This window comes from Miniopterus natalensis, chromosome 12 (genome assembly GCF_054644295.1).
Source record: "Miniopterus natalensis isolate mMinNat1 chromosome 12, mMinNat1.hap1, whole genome shotgun sequence".
NCBI lineage: Eukaryota > Metazoa > Chordata > Mammalia > Chiroptera > Miniopteridae > Miniopterus > Miniopterus natalensis.
In genome coordinates, this window is record NC_142092.1 from 25811527 (window position 1) to 25823714 (window position 12188).

Below are 12188 nucleotides of genomic sequence, written 5' to 3' on the forward strand. Positions count from 1 at the left end.
CTAAACCCTGTGTTGTGCACCTTAAACTAATGTAAAATAATATTGAATGTCAACTATAATTGAAAAATAAAATCTCAAAATGCAATATACAGATAATGCATTATAGAATTGTACACTTGAAACCTATGTCATTTTGTTAACCAGTGTCACTCCAATAAATTTAATTTAGAAATGAATTAAAATTTAAAAAATTCTGCAGACTTCTGGGAAGATGATAAAAGATGTAGTATTCCCCTACTTACTCCAATATTCCATTGAAATTATCAACATTTTTAAAAATTTGATTAAAAAATACATCATTAGAAACTAGAAAACAGTAATATCCATAACTATTCTGTTCCTTTAATAGCTAAATATGAAGATATTGTGCCTGGGAAAGTAGGTAGAAGAGGAATCTTAATTCACTTATGCTAGGAGCTGGATAGACACTGGGTCCTAGGCAAACAGAAGTAGATCAGTTTCTACGTTCATCACCAGAATCAAAACTTTAATCTACCCCCAGCTTGGATTTGGTCATGTCAGGGCAGGACATTGCTGCTCCTTGACTCCCACAAAAGACTGGATACTGTCTTACAGAAATCCTGGTGTAAACAAATGAGGAAAATAGTCTCTTGGTAAAAAGCTAAAGATGCCTGCCGTGACTGTTCCTAACTTGGTTCCATCCTTGTTCTCATACTTCACCCATTACTTGGTATCTGACATAAAAATAACAAAATAAATCTAAATTATTTTCTTTTAACATTGTCTTCGTTTCATAGACTCAGAGAGGAACTTGATAACATCTGGAAGAAGCTACCCTATTTTCTATATGGGAGCCAGTCTCTCTGTAAGAATAATTTACAGATAAATATTCACAGCTATACAATAGATGCAGCATTTCAAAGAAAAATGTAGTTGGCATATTTTTTCTGTAAATATCTTACTTTGTTCGTCAGAATTTTTCTGTCACAATTGCTCAACTCTGCCTTTGTGACATAGAGAAAGCTATAAATAATATGTAAACAAATGGGTATGGAAGTGTTCCAATAAAACTTTATTTACAAAAGTAGGTCATAGGTGTGATGATAGACTATTATGAAGATGAAAACGTAAAAGGCAAATTTAAAATTATAGTGCAGTTGGTGAACAGCCTTTTGTATATTGCAGAATATTGAATAGATATAAGTGTTGAACAGATAAAATGACAACACCAAATGCTGGTAAGAATGAGGAGAAATTAGATTATTCACTTTTTTTTTTTTATGGGAATATGAAATGGTATCACTGCTCTGGAAATGTCTTAGTAAAGTATTATAAAACTAACAAACAACCCAGAAATAGGACTCCTGATCATTTATCCCAAAATGCTGAAATCTTCATGACAAAACCTGTACGCAAATGTTTATAGCAACGTTATTCCTAATAGCCAAAAAAGTGGAAACAGCTCAGACAACTTTCAGCTTTAAATAGTGATATAAACTGTAGTACATCTATACTGTAGAATGTTATTCAGATTAAAGTAAAAGAAATGACTATTGATACAGAGAACAACCTGGAATAAACTCCAGAACATCTTGGTGAGGGCAAAAGCCAACCTCAAAGAAGTTTTTAAAAGTTTACATACAGAGGGATTCCACTTATGCTTGAAATGACAAAATTATAGCTGTAGTTTACAGATTAGTGTTTGTAAGGCATTAAGGAGGAGGTGGAAGTGAGTAAGTATATAAGGAATGAGGAAACTGTGGTGAAATAATTGTTCTATGTATTAACTGTATCAATGTCGGCATCTAATTTGATATCATACTATAGTTTTGCAAGATGCAGCCATTGGGGAAAACCTGGTAAAGAGAACACAAAAATTTTCTGTTTAATTTCTTACAACTACATATGAATTTGCAGTTCTCTCAAAATTAAATGTTTAATTAAAAAAAAAAAAAGAAGGCAAAATACAGGCATCTCTGGATTTTGAGACCGGGAGAGATTGTTTCTATCAGAACTGCTTTGCAAAATATATTAAAGGGACTACTTTAGGCTGAAAATTATTCCAGAAACTAATTCAAACCCACATGAAAAAAATAAAAGCACTGGTAAAGGTAATTAGAAGGTGATTTAAAAAGACATTATAATTGCATATTTCTTCTCCTTTTTTCTCAACTGATTAAAAAGTAATTGTATAAAACAATGTGTATATAATTATATAACAGCACAAAGGAGGTGGGTGGGAACAAAGCTGTATTAGAGTAAAGAAATGACACCAGATAATTAACTTGAATCCACAGGAACATATGAAGAAAATCAGAAACATTAGATAAGAAAATTAGTATAACTAAATCTGTAAATATTTATTTTCTATTTTTTTCTATCAGCTTCTTTAAAAAATATAACATTACACACGGTAATAACTATAGCAGTATATTGTTGGGTTAATAACATATATAGATGTAATATATGTAACAAAATTAGCATAAAAATGGAAAGGGAGAATAGATCTATAAAGGAATAACATCTATAGAGCCCAATGGAAATAATTTAGCATAAATTGGATAAGTTAAGATAAATATTGTATACTCTAGAGCAATCATTAAGAAATTAACACAAAGATATTGAGAGAAATTATGAAATAAATTAAAATGTTACACTGGGAAATATTGTCTCAATGCAAAAACAAAAAAAGCAATAAAGGAGAAACTGAGGCACAAGAAAGACATAAAGAAAACACAAAGTCAAGTAGCAAGATAAATCCAATGATACAATAAGGGCATGAAATGTGAATGGATTAAGCAATGTAATCAAAGGCAGAGATTGACAGACTGGCTAGAAAAGCATTATCCAACTATATTTTGTCTGATTAAGACATACTTTAGATTCAGAGACACTAGTTGGTTGAAAGCAAAAGAAATAGAAAAAATACTCATGCAAACAGCAGCCATATCACAGATGAAGCAGCTATACTAATGTCACGCTAAGTAGACATTAAAACAAAAAAAAGTGTTACTAGCAATAAAGAGGGACATTTTATAATGGTACAAGGATCAATCCACTAGATATGTGTGGAACATACATACTAGTAAAAACAGAGCTCTCCCAAAATACATGAAGCAAAACTGACAGAATGAAAGAAGAAATATGCAATTAGGCAATAGAAGTCTTTAATCACCAACCTTCAATAGTTGATTTAACAACTGGAAAGAAGAGCAAGTTAGAGAAAACCTGCCCCCGCTAAGAGACGTGCATAGAACACTTCACCCAAAAGCAAGACCAGACACACTCGTCTCAAGAGTAGGAGCATTTGGAAAAGTTTCCAGGAGAGACCATATTCAAAGTAATAAAACAAGCCTTGATACATTGCAAATGATTAAAATCAGCAAAGTATGTACTCCAAGCACAAGGAAATTCATTAGAAACCAAGAACAAATGAAACAGTGGGAAATTCACAGTGTTGAAATGCAGCAACCAATGGATTAACAAAATAAATTAGAAAATACTCTGAGGTGATTGAAAACATGTGACAAACCAAAACTTTGAGATACAGAAGTAATTAGAGAGAAATTTATATCATTAAACATCAGTATTTGAAGAGAACAATTTCAAGTCAATAACCTTATACCTTTTATCTTAAGAAATTAAGGATAGAAAGTGAAACTAAAACCAAAGTAAGAAGAAATAAGAAAATATTTTTTTTAAAGTAAGACATAAATAAAATAGAGATTAGAAGAACAATTGAATAATTGAACAAAACCAGAATCAAAGGCATCACTGTTTGGAAGAAAGGAGTAGATGACGTGATCTTGTACATAAAAAATCCTAGGGAATCCAATAAAAACTATTAGAACTAATAAACAAGTTCAGAAAGCTTTCAGCCTATAGGATAATTATGCAACAATCAAGTGTATTTCTATACACTATCAATGAATAATTCCAGAATGAAATAGGAAATCAATTGCTTTAACAATAACATAAAAATAAAATATTTACAAATAAATTAAGCCAAACAGAGCAAAATCTGTACGCTGAAAACAGCAAACCATTGCTGAAGTTATTAAAGAAGACCTAAATATAATGAAAGATATTACGGGTTCACTGTTCAGGAGACAATATTGTTAAGCTGTCAATACTCCTGAAATTCAACTATATATTAGAGACGATGCCCCTCAAATTTCATCTGGCTTATTATGTAGGAATTGACAATATGGTCCTAAATTTTATATGGAAATTCAAAGGACAAAGAATAGTGAAGCAATCCTGTAAACAAAGAACAATTCTGGAGGACTCACATTTCCTGATCTTAAAACTTACTATAAAAAGTACAGTAATAAAAAGAACAAATGACTAAAAAGAAGATAAATTTGACTTCATCATAATTAAAGACAAATAACACAGTGAAGAAAATGAAAACAGCCTAGTGAATGCTAGAAAACATGTGCCAATAATATATATGACAAGAAAATTTTAGCCAAAATAAAAAATTTTTACTACTCAGCAATAACAGTACATACAACCCACTGAAAAGGGGGCAGATTTTTCCCCAAAGGAGATAAACAAATGTCAAGTAAGTACATATAAATATTATTCAGCATCATTAGTGAATAGTGTAATGTAAACCAACACCACAATGAGATAGTGCTTCACACCCAACCGAGATGGCTGTCACAAAAAACACACATGGTAACACGCATTGACAAGGTTATGGAGAAGCTGGAACTTCCTTCATTGTTGCTGGGAATGTGAAATTGTGCAGTCACTTTAAATTGATTTGGAGTTACCGTATGACCTAGAAATTCTACTCCTTTCTATGTCCAAGGTTAATAAAAACACACATCCATGCGAAAACTTATTTAAAATATCCATAGCAGCATTATTCATAATGGTTAAAGTTTGAAACAACCCCACAAGTGATCAGTTGGTAAATGGATAAATAAAATAAGGTATATCCATACAATTGAATGTTATTCAGCAATTTTAAGAAATGAAATATTGACCTATGCTGCAACATGGATAAAATTTGGAAGAATTATTCTAAATGAAAGAAACGAGTCACAAAAAGCCACCTATTGTATGATTCCATTTATATGAAACACCCAGAATAAACAAATCTACACAGACAGTAATTGTGGTTGGGTGATGGGGAGGGGAGGATTTGGGACACAACTGGGAGCAACTGCTCACAGGTACAGAGTTTCTTTTCGGAATAACTCATATATTCTAAGTTGATTGTAGTGATGGTGCACATCTTTGTGAATATACTAAAAATGTAACTGTACATTTAAAATGGGTGAGTTTTATGCCATGTGAATTATATCTCATTAAAACTGTTTAAAAGCGGATACACTGCACACTCATTAAAATTATTAAAATTTTAAAAATCTGACAAAGACCAGGTGTTAGGATGTGAAGCAATTGGAGCTCCATGTATTTTGTTGCAACTGTAAAATGCTATAGCAACTTTTGTGCATTCTTTAGTAGTTTCATATAGAGTTACACACTCAATTGCCATAGAAATGGGTGATTGCAGTTCTTATAAATGCAACCAAGAGAAATCACAATATATATATTCATATAAAAGTGGCATACTATTGTTTACAGCAACTTTATTTATTGCACACAGAGTTAGAAGAAACACAAATGTCTATTGAAAAAAGTCAATATATAAGCTAATGTATTATTCACACAATACTACAACAAATTTTTTGTGCTATAACAAAATGCCACAGACAGTGTGCTTTAGGAAATATGCATCGTGGGGGCCGTATGTTTGTACCAACCAAAACCTGGCGCTGTTGGCACAGAAGAGTGAACACAACGCAGAAGCGATATGCCGTGTGCTCTGTGCTGGCCTCCTCGGCCTTCCCAGCGCTGGTCATGTATGAAGGTCATGGTGTTGAGGAAGCTCCTGAACTTCCTTTGCTGGTTGAGATAAAGTGGGAGGCTACAAGAAGACCAACAAGGCTGTTTTGCCTCTTAAACTTAAGACCTGGAATGATATTAAAAAGTTCTATGCCCCCCGTGAATGAGAGCTGGCGAAGGCAAAATGAAAAAAACATATTTGCATCCAGTGCAGGGGACCTTGGACCATCTATTACGAGGATAACAGTATCAGCAGAGACTTCAGAAACACCCCTGGAATTACTCTGCTTAATGTAAGCAAACCGAACATTCTGAAACCTGCTCCTGGTGGGCATGTGGGCCATTTCTGCATTTGGACTGAAAGTGTTTTCTACATGTTAGACGATCTGTATGCCACATGGTATAAGCTGCCTCCCTCAGTAATAACTACAACCTTCTCATACACATGGTGCTCAGTACAGATCTTAGCAGAGTCTTGAAAATCCCAGAGATCCAGAGATCTCTTCCTCTGTTTTTAAAACCAGCACTGCATCTCTCTGACTGTTCTCTCATAGTCACTTCTGTATCATCTGGGAGCTTTGCAATGAGTATTTCTTAAAGGTTGTTTTTTTTTTTTTTTAAATATATCTTTATTGATTTCAGAGAGGAATGGAGAGGGAGAAAGAGAGCTAGAAACATCAATGATGAGAGGGTCATTGATGGAGCCCGCAACCCGGGCATGTGCCCTCACTGGGAATCGAACCCCGATCACCTGGATCCTAGGTCGATGCTCAACCTCTGAGCCACGCCCGGCCGGGCATGAGTATTTCTTATTCAAAAAGAAAAAACCATGGACTTACTCTTCAATCCAAAAAGTCTATTTCTAAGAAATATTTTCTTATGGTTGAAATCAGAGATGCCTGCAAGAATATTCATTTTATAATGTTGCGTAGAGAAATTAGAAACAGCCAACTATCCAAGAGCAGGGGTAGAATTAGATTGTTTGGATATAACCATGGGTTGCTGTAAGTCATTGAAATGCTTTTATGCTGACAGTAGTTCATGACACAGGAAAGATGCAATTGAAATAAAAATAACAACTGCATATTTATTGAGATAGTATTTTTAAACACCTATATATATATTTATAAACCAAAAAAATTACAAAGTTGACAGTAGTATTTCTGCAATTATTAATGACATTTATTATTTATGTCTTTCTGTATTTTACAGGCCAGTATAAAGGTGTATTACTTTCATGCAACGAAACAAAAGGAATGTGCCTGGAACAGATGCTAAATAAATAGTGGTAGAATAAAAATAAAGTTAAGCAAAATGTTCAAAATAGTGTAATATGACTGGATGTGTTTAGGTATTTCTACTGTATAATGGGAAATAGAGAAAAGGCTTTTTACTAATGAATGGAGAGTTAGGATGCTTCATATTTGTGTATTAAATTACACTATGTGAAACTGCCAGTTTTATAGGTACAAAACAGTCAAATATTAGCAATTTTCTATTTCAACCTAATATATTGAGAAGATATTTTAACAGATATGTTTTGGAGATAAATATCCATAGGGAACACTTAAGGGAAGAAAATATCCATTTCTGCCTCAAAGCAGTCATAGTTAAATCTTCAGGTTTGAAGAATTAAAAGGACTTTACTATTTTCCATGTTGATCAATTTTTTTTTCAATTTTAGCTTAGACTCAAATTTCATTTTTCTATAATAGCAACAGTATATGAGGTGATAATATCCGCAGTGCAGCTCACAAAAGCCTATTTAACCCACAATGTAGCTGAAATATAGTAGTAATTTTTCCACATAAAATCGTGTTCATAATAATGTTGCTGTGGGGAGTTGAATGCAGAGTTTATTTCTAATGGAAACATTAGAAAACATGGCTCCCATGGGGCTAGAACCCATGTTCCCTTTGTTGTTCATTTTAGTGTGGATAAAACTGCTTTAAAAGGCTTGTGGCCCCACAAGAGCATATTTGCTTTAAGCCGTCATGGGTTGGGCTGGGTAATGCATATTATTTCTGCTTTCAGCTTGTTGCCTGGCAAAGATGAGAAGTAGGCCAGGCATCTGCCAGCCTGGACCATGTCCTGCTTCAGCCCCCCATTTGCTTAGTGGCTTTAGTCAGGTACACTTAAGTGTTGTGTGACCAAATTTCCAGCTCTGAGGAAAATCTGTTTCCTAACAGTGTATTCGTTGTGGCTGTTAGTAAATGTAATGAAATTGACAAAAAATTATTTACATAATATGTTTTTCTGTGGTTTTATAACAAAGACTCGCATTAGGCAACAGATTTAACTATGTGGATTCAAAGTGCAATTGAATAGTATGAATGAAAGTAACAAAAAATGTTCCCTACATGTGTTCTTTTTGTTGTTGGGTTATATGTGTACTTGTTTATTTGGTGTGAGTACTTAGAAGAGGGTATCGAAGACAAAGAAGGGCAGAGTAACCAGGGGCAAATACATGCACACAAACATAAATGCCCCACTCTGAAGGAGATGATGTGACATTTTGTAAATAAGGGATGGATACACTATTCCTCTACTGGAATATCAGAATAATGATTGTGATTTTCAGGTACTGTATAATGTAGTAAATTAAGTTAAAACAGGAAAAGGAAATTTTAAAACTTAAGATATATTTATAACTTATTGTATTATAATATATGATATGTAATATATATTATTTACTGTATATATTTGCTTTATTTTTATAGTAAAGCAAAATAAAACAAGGAACGTTTAATTGTAGTGACCGAACACACCCCAAAGTATGAAAACGCTATAGAGCTAACTGTGCAGATTATTTAGCCGTGAATTAGTCCCACCCTCATTAATGTAGCACTTGGACCTCTGATATAGTAAAATTCTAGTATTTAATTTCTAATTTCTCTTTCCTTTTTACATGTGAAAGCCACTTGCCAGCGTGGCTAAGGGAAAGATAGCTGTTGTTTTTATTTTCTCACCCGTGTTTTCCCATTCCTTCTCTGTCTGCCCTGTGTGGCATTTTAATCCTCTTGGTTCTATTTGGATGGTTATTTTTGTTATCAAGAGACTGTACAGGATATTGGTTAAGAGCTTTTCTCTAACACTGGACTCCTTGAGTTTAAATGCCAGCCCTGCCGTTCCTACCTGTGTGACCTTGAGCAAGATGCTTCATCTCTCAGAGGCTCGGCGCCTTTATCTGTATCATTGGAAATGGAAAAGCGTTGATGGGAGGGCTAGATGAGTTCATGCACTTCGTACAGTTCTTGGAACGTTTTTTTCCTTGAATAGATGTCAACTGTCATTATTTTTTTATCTTTTGCTATGTGCTCTCTGAATGGTGCCGTTATGTTTGGTTCCACTGGTTTGGGGTAGGCATAATAATACTGCTGTGGCTGAAATAACAGAAAGCAATGTTTATTGAGCGCTTTGGATGTCTCATGCATTGTACTAAAGGCTTTCAATGAAACGTCCACTGATGCTCACAATAGCTGTGCAGAGCAATTTAAGGTACTTGTATAGATCATGTTGCTAAGAAAAAGGTGCTAACATTTGATTAGATCCATGCATAATCCTATTTCAAAAGACGTCGAAGTAATGTCCTTTGGGCACCTATTCTCATGCATGCTTCGTTCCAAATAAGCCTGACCACACTCAGGGAACCCACTGGTATCTTCCCTTGTCCTGTGTCTGGGCCATAAGATCTTACGATGTGCTTTCTATTTCACTGTGTAATATTTAGGCTATAAGTGATTCATGTAAGCAACTTTACAGATCCAGATTTTGCTAAAATGCACACTCTTTAAAACTTTCTGACATGTGGCAAGGAGATTTTTAATTATATGACAGCATAGAAAATTTACAAAATTCAAAATGACTGAATTACTACAATTTAAGGTCATACTATCAAATTAAAACTATGTTAGTGCATTGTTTAAGGGAGAGACCACTTTATACAAAGTTAAGGTTGAAACTTGGTTATAGGAAAGTATTATTTAGCCTACATAAAATGTGTGTGTGTACACTTGTGCATGCACAAACATTTTATTTTATTTCAATGACATCAGGCAGGACATGTACTGTCCAGTTCACAGAGTTTACTTCTCCCTTCTCTATTTGCCATGAACCAACATGCAGCTAGACTAATTGACATCTCTATATTACCTTGTTGGCATTTTTAAGCCTTTGAGTTTTAATTCCTGCACTTAATTTAAAAACCTGATATGAGGATGGAACTGTATATCTTCTGTATTATTGTGGGAGACTTCTAATTTAGGACTACTTAATTACCTGCTTAAACATTCTTCTCCCCCTCCGATTCCAAGTATGATGTGAGTTCGCTATTTGGGATATTTAATTTTTTCAAGTCTCCAAGGTTTCTTACTTGATTCGGTTAGATATAAATGGGAAATCTGAGACCCATAAATAAGGCAGAGAATCTGAAAAGCCATCCCATTTTCTATCTGGATCAACACTTTCAAGGAATGTGATGGCATGCATCTTAATCAGGGATATAAATGTGTGTGTGTGTGTGTGTGTGTGTTTAATAGTGTGAGCATATGACTGTTGACAAAATGTTTTTGGAACAAATTTCTGCCAGTTATATATAGATTTATTTGAATTGTTTCTGAAACTAAAATACTCATATCTACTTCCCTATTTGCTTTTGTGATGACTTAAAACAAAATGGATATGTGAATATCAAAAATCAAGATCAGGAAAAAAAAGATAAAATTGATTAATATTTAATCAGAAGGGTATTCACTAGGAACCATCATTTGTGTTGTAACATGAAGCTTTCCATTAAACCCTGTTGCATCTTCCTCTTAAGAGTAATTCTAGAGAAAATATCCCTGAAGGGATTTTCTAAAGGGGATGAGATATAGGAGGAGGTGCCAGTACAGAAGAGGAAATTCTGTGGTGCCCAGTAAGATCACGACAAATCACATAAGAGGAAAAATTCTTTAATTTCACTCTCCTGAGTTCCACGGCTATCAGAATTTAGCACTGTGCCTTAATCATTCATCCTGCTTTAGTTTAACATAATGTAAATCGCTTACTTACTAGCTGTGTATTCATCTTTCATTCACTTATTGGTTACTTATCTGAAAATACTCATTTATTGCCTACTATATTTCAGGCACAAAGGAGAGAGGTATAAAACATACAGCCCCAGTCTGTGGTGGGCACTGTCAGTGCCAGGCGCGTGGTAAGCAGACACTATTCCTAGGCGTCTGCGTGGCTTCCGCCTGCTCGTTGGCATCTGCGCTGAAGACCGCCTGTGCCAGCCCTGCAGCGTCCACCACCCTCCCCAGCAGGCTGCAGGCGGGGAGAAATCAGCAGCCCTTGGGAACAGCCTTCACCAGCGACTCTCTGGAGTGAGTATATAAATACCCCAGTTCCCTCTCCCTGTGAGTGGGGTAATACTGAAGAATTTATGCTGTCGAATTTCTCAGCTTCCCTACGGGATTAGGCTTCAGCTGGCCACTGTCTGATAGTACACCTTTTATCAGTTCTTATCTCTTCCCCAAATTGTATTTCCTCCTCTCTTGTCTATTGGTGTAATCTGGATTTCTCAAATAAACTGCTCTCATTTGAATCCTCACCTCAGGTCAGCTCTTGGGAGGGCCAGATGATGACACAGGACCTGCTGTCATGTAATGTATATGCCACTACAGGATGTCTCAAAATAAGGTCAGGTGCTACCTGCATCAGAAAGTAATCTGTGTGCTTGGAAAAGCACAGTATTCTAGACACACTGAGCCAAAATCTCTGGAGGTGGAGCTTAGTAATTTGGACTTTTAACCTGTTCTCCTTTTCATTTCTCTGCTCTCCGAAGCTTGAGAACCATCGGCCTAATGGACAGCTCTGTGTCTGTCAAGTTGTTTGGCCTTAACTTGAAAAGATATTGAGTCATAATGATTTAATAGATTTATCAAATATTAATATTTAAAGGGTTTAAAATATGTACAATTAAAGCAAAAAGTTTTAAGGAAAATATTTACTTTTATTATTGTATTTAAAACATCAAAACGCATTTGAAAAACATGGGTATCTTTAAATTTCGAATTCTTTGGATTATCAAACTAGTATGAAGGTTTAGGCAACATTTGCATATACTGAGAGTAGAGCCATACACAGTAAATACTATTGTCATATTTGTGCTTTGATGAGAGTGTTTTATGTTTTGACTGAGAGCATTTTTTGGCATTTATTGATTTGTTTACACACCCTTTAATCATTCAAAAATATGAACTTAATAATACAATCTGATACTAAATTAAAGTATAGATGTACAGCTCCCACTGTCAAACAGATTATTTTTCTGACATTTAAGTCATTCCTACTAAAATATAAACTTGAGAGAAATTTCAAAA

The 12188-nt window shown here is 34.5% G+C and overlaps 1 pseudogene; it reads left to right on the top strand.

The window, feature by feature from the left end:
- The first annotated feature begins 5100 nt into the window (after nt 1–5100).
- Nucleotides 5101–6421, top strand: LOC107545540 (large ribosomal subunit protein uL4 pseudogene; annotated as a pseudogene).
- The last annotated feature ends 5767 nt before the right edge of the window (nt 6422–12188 follow it).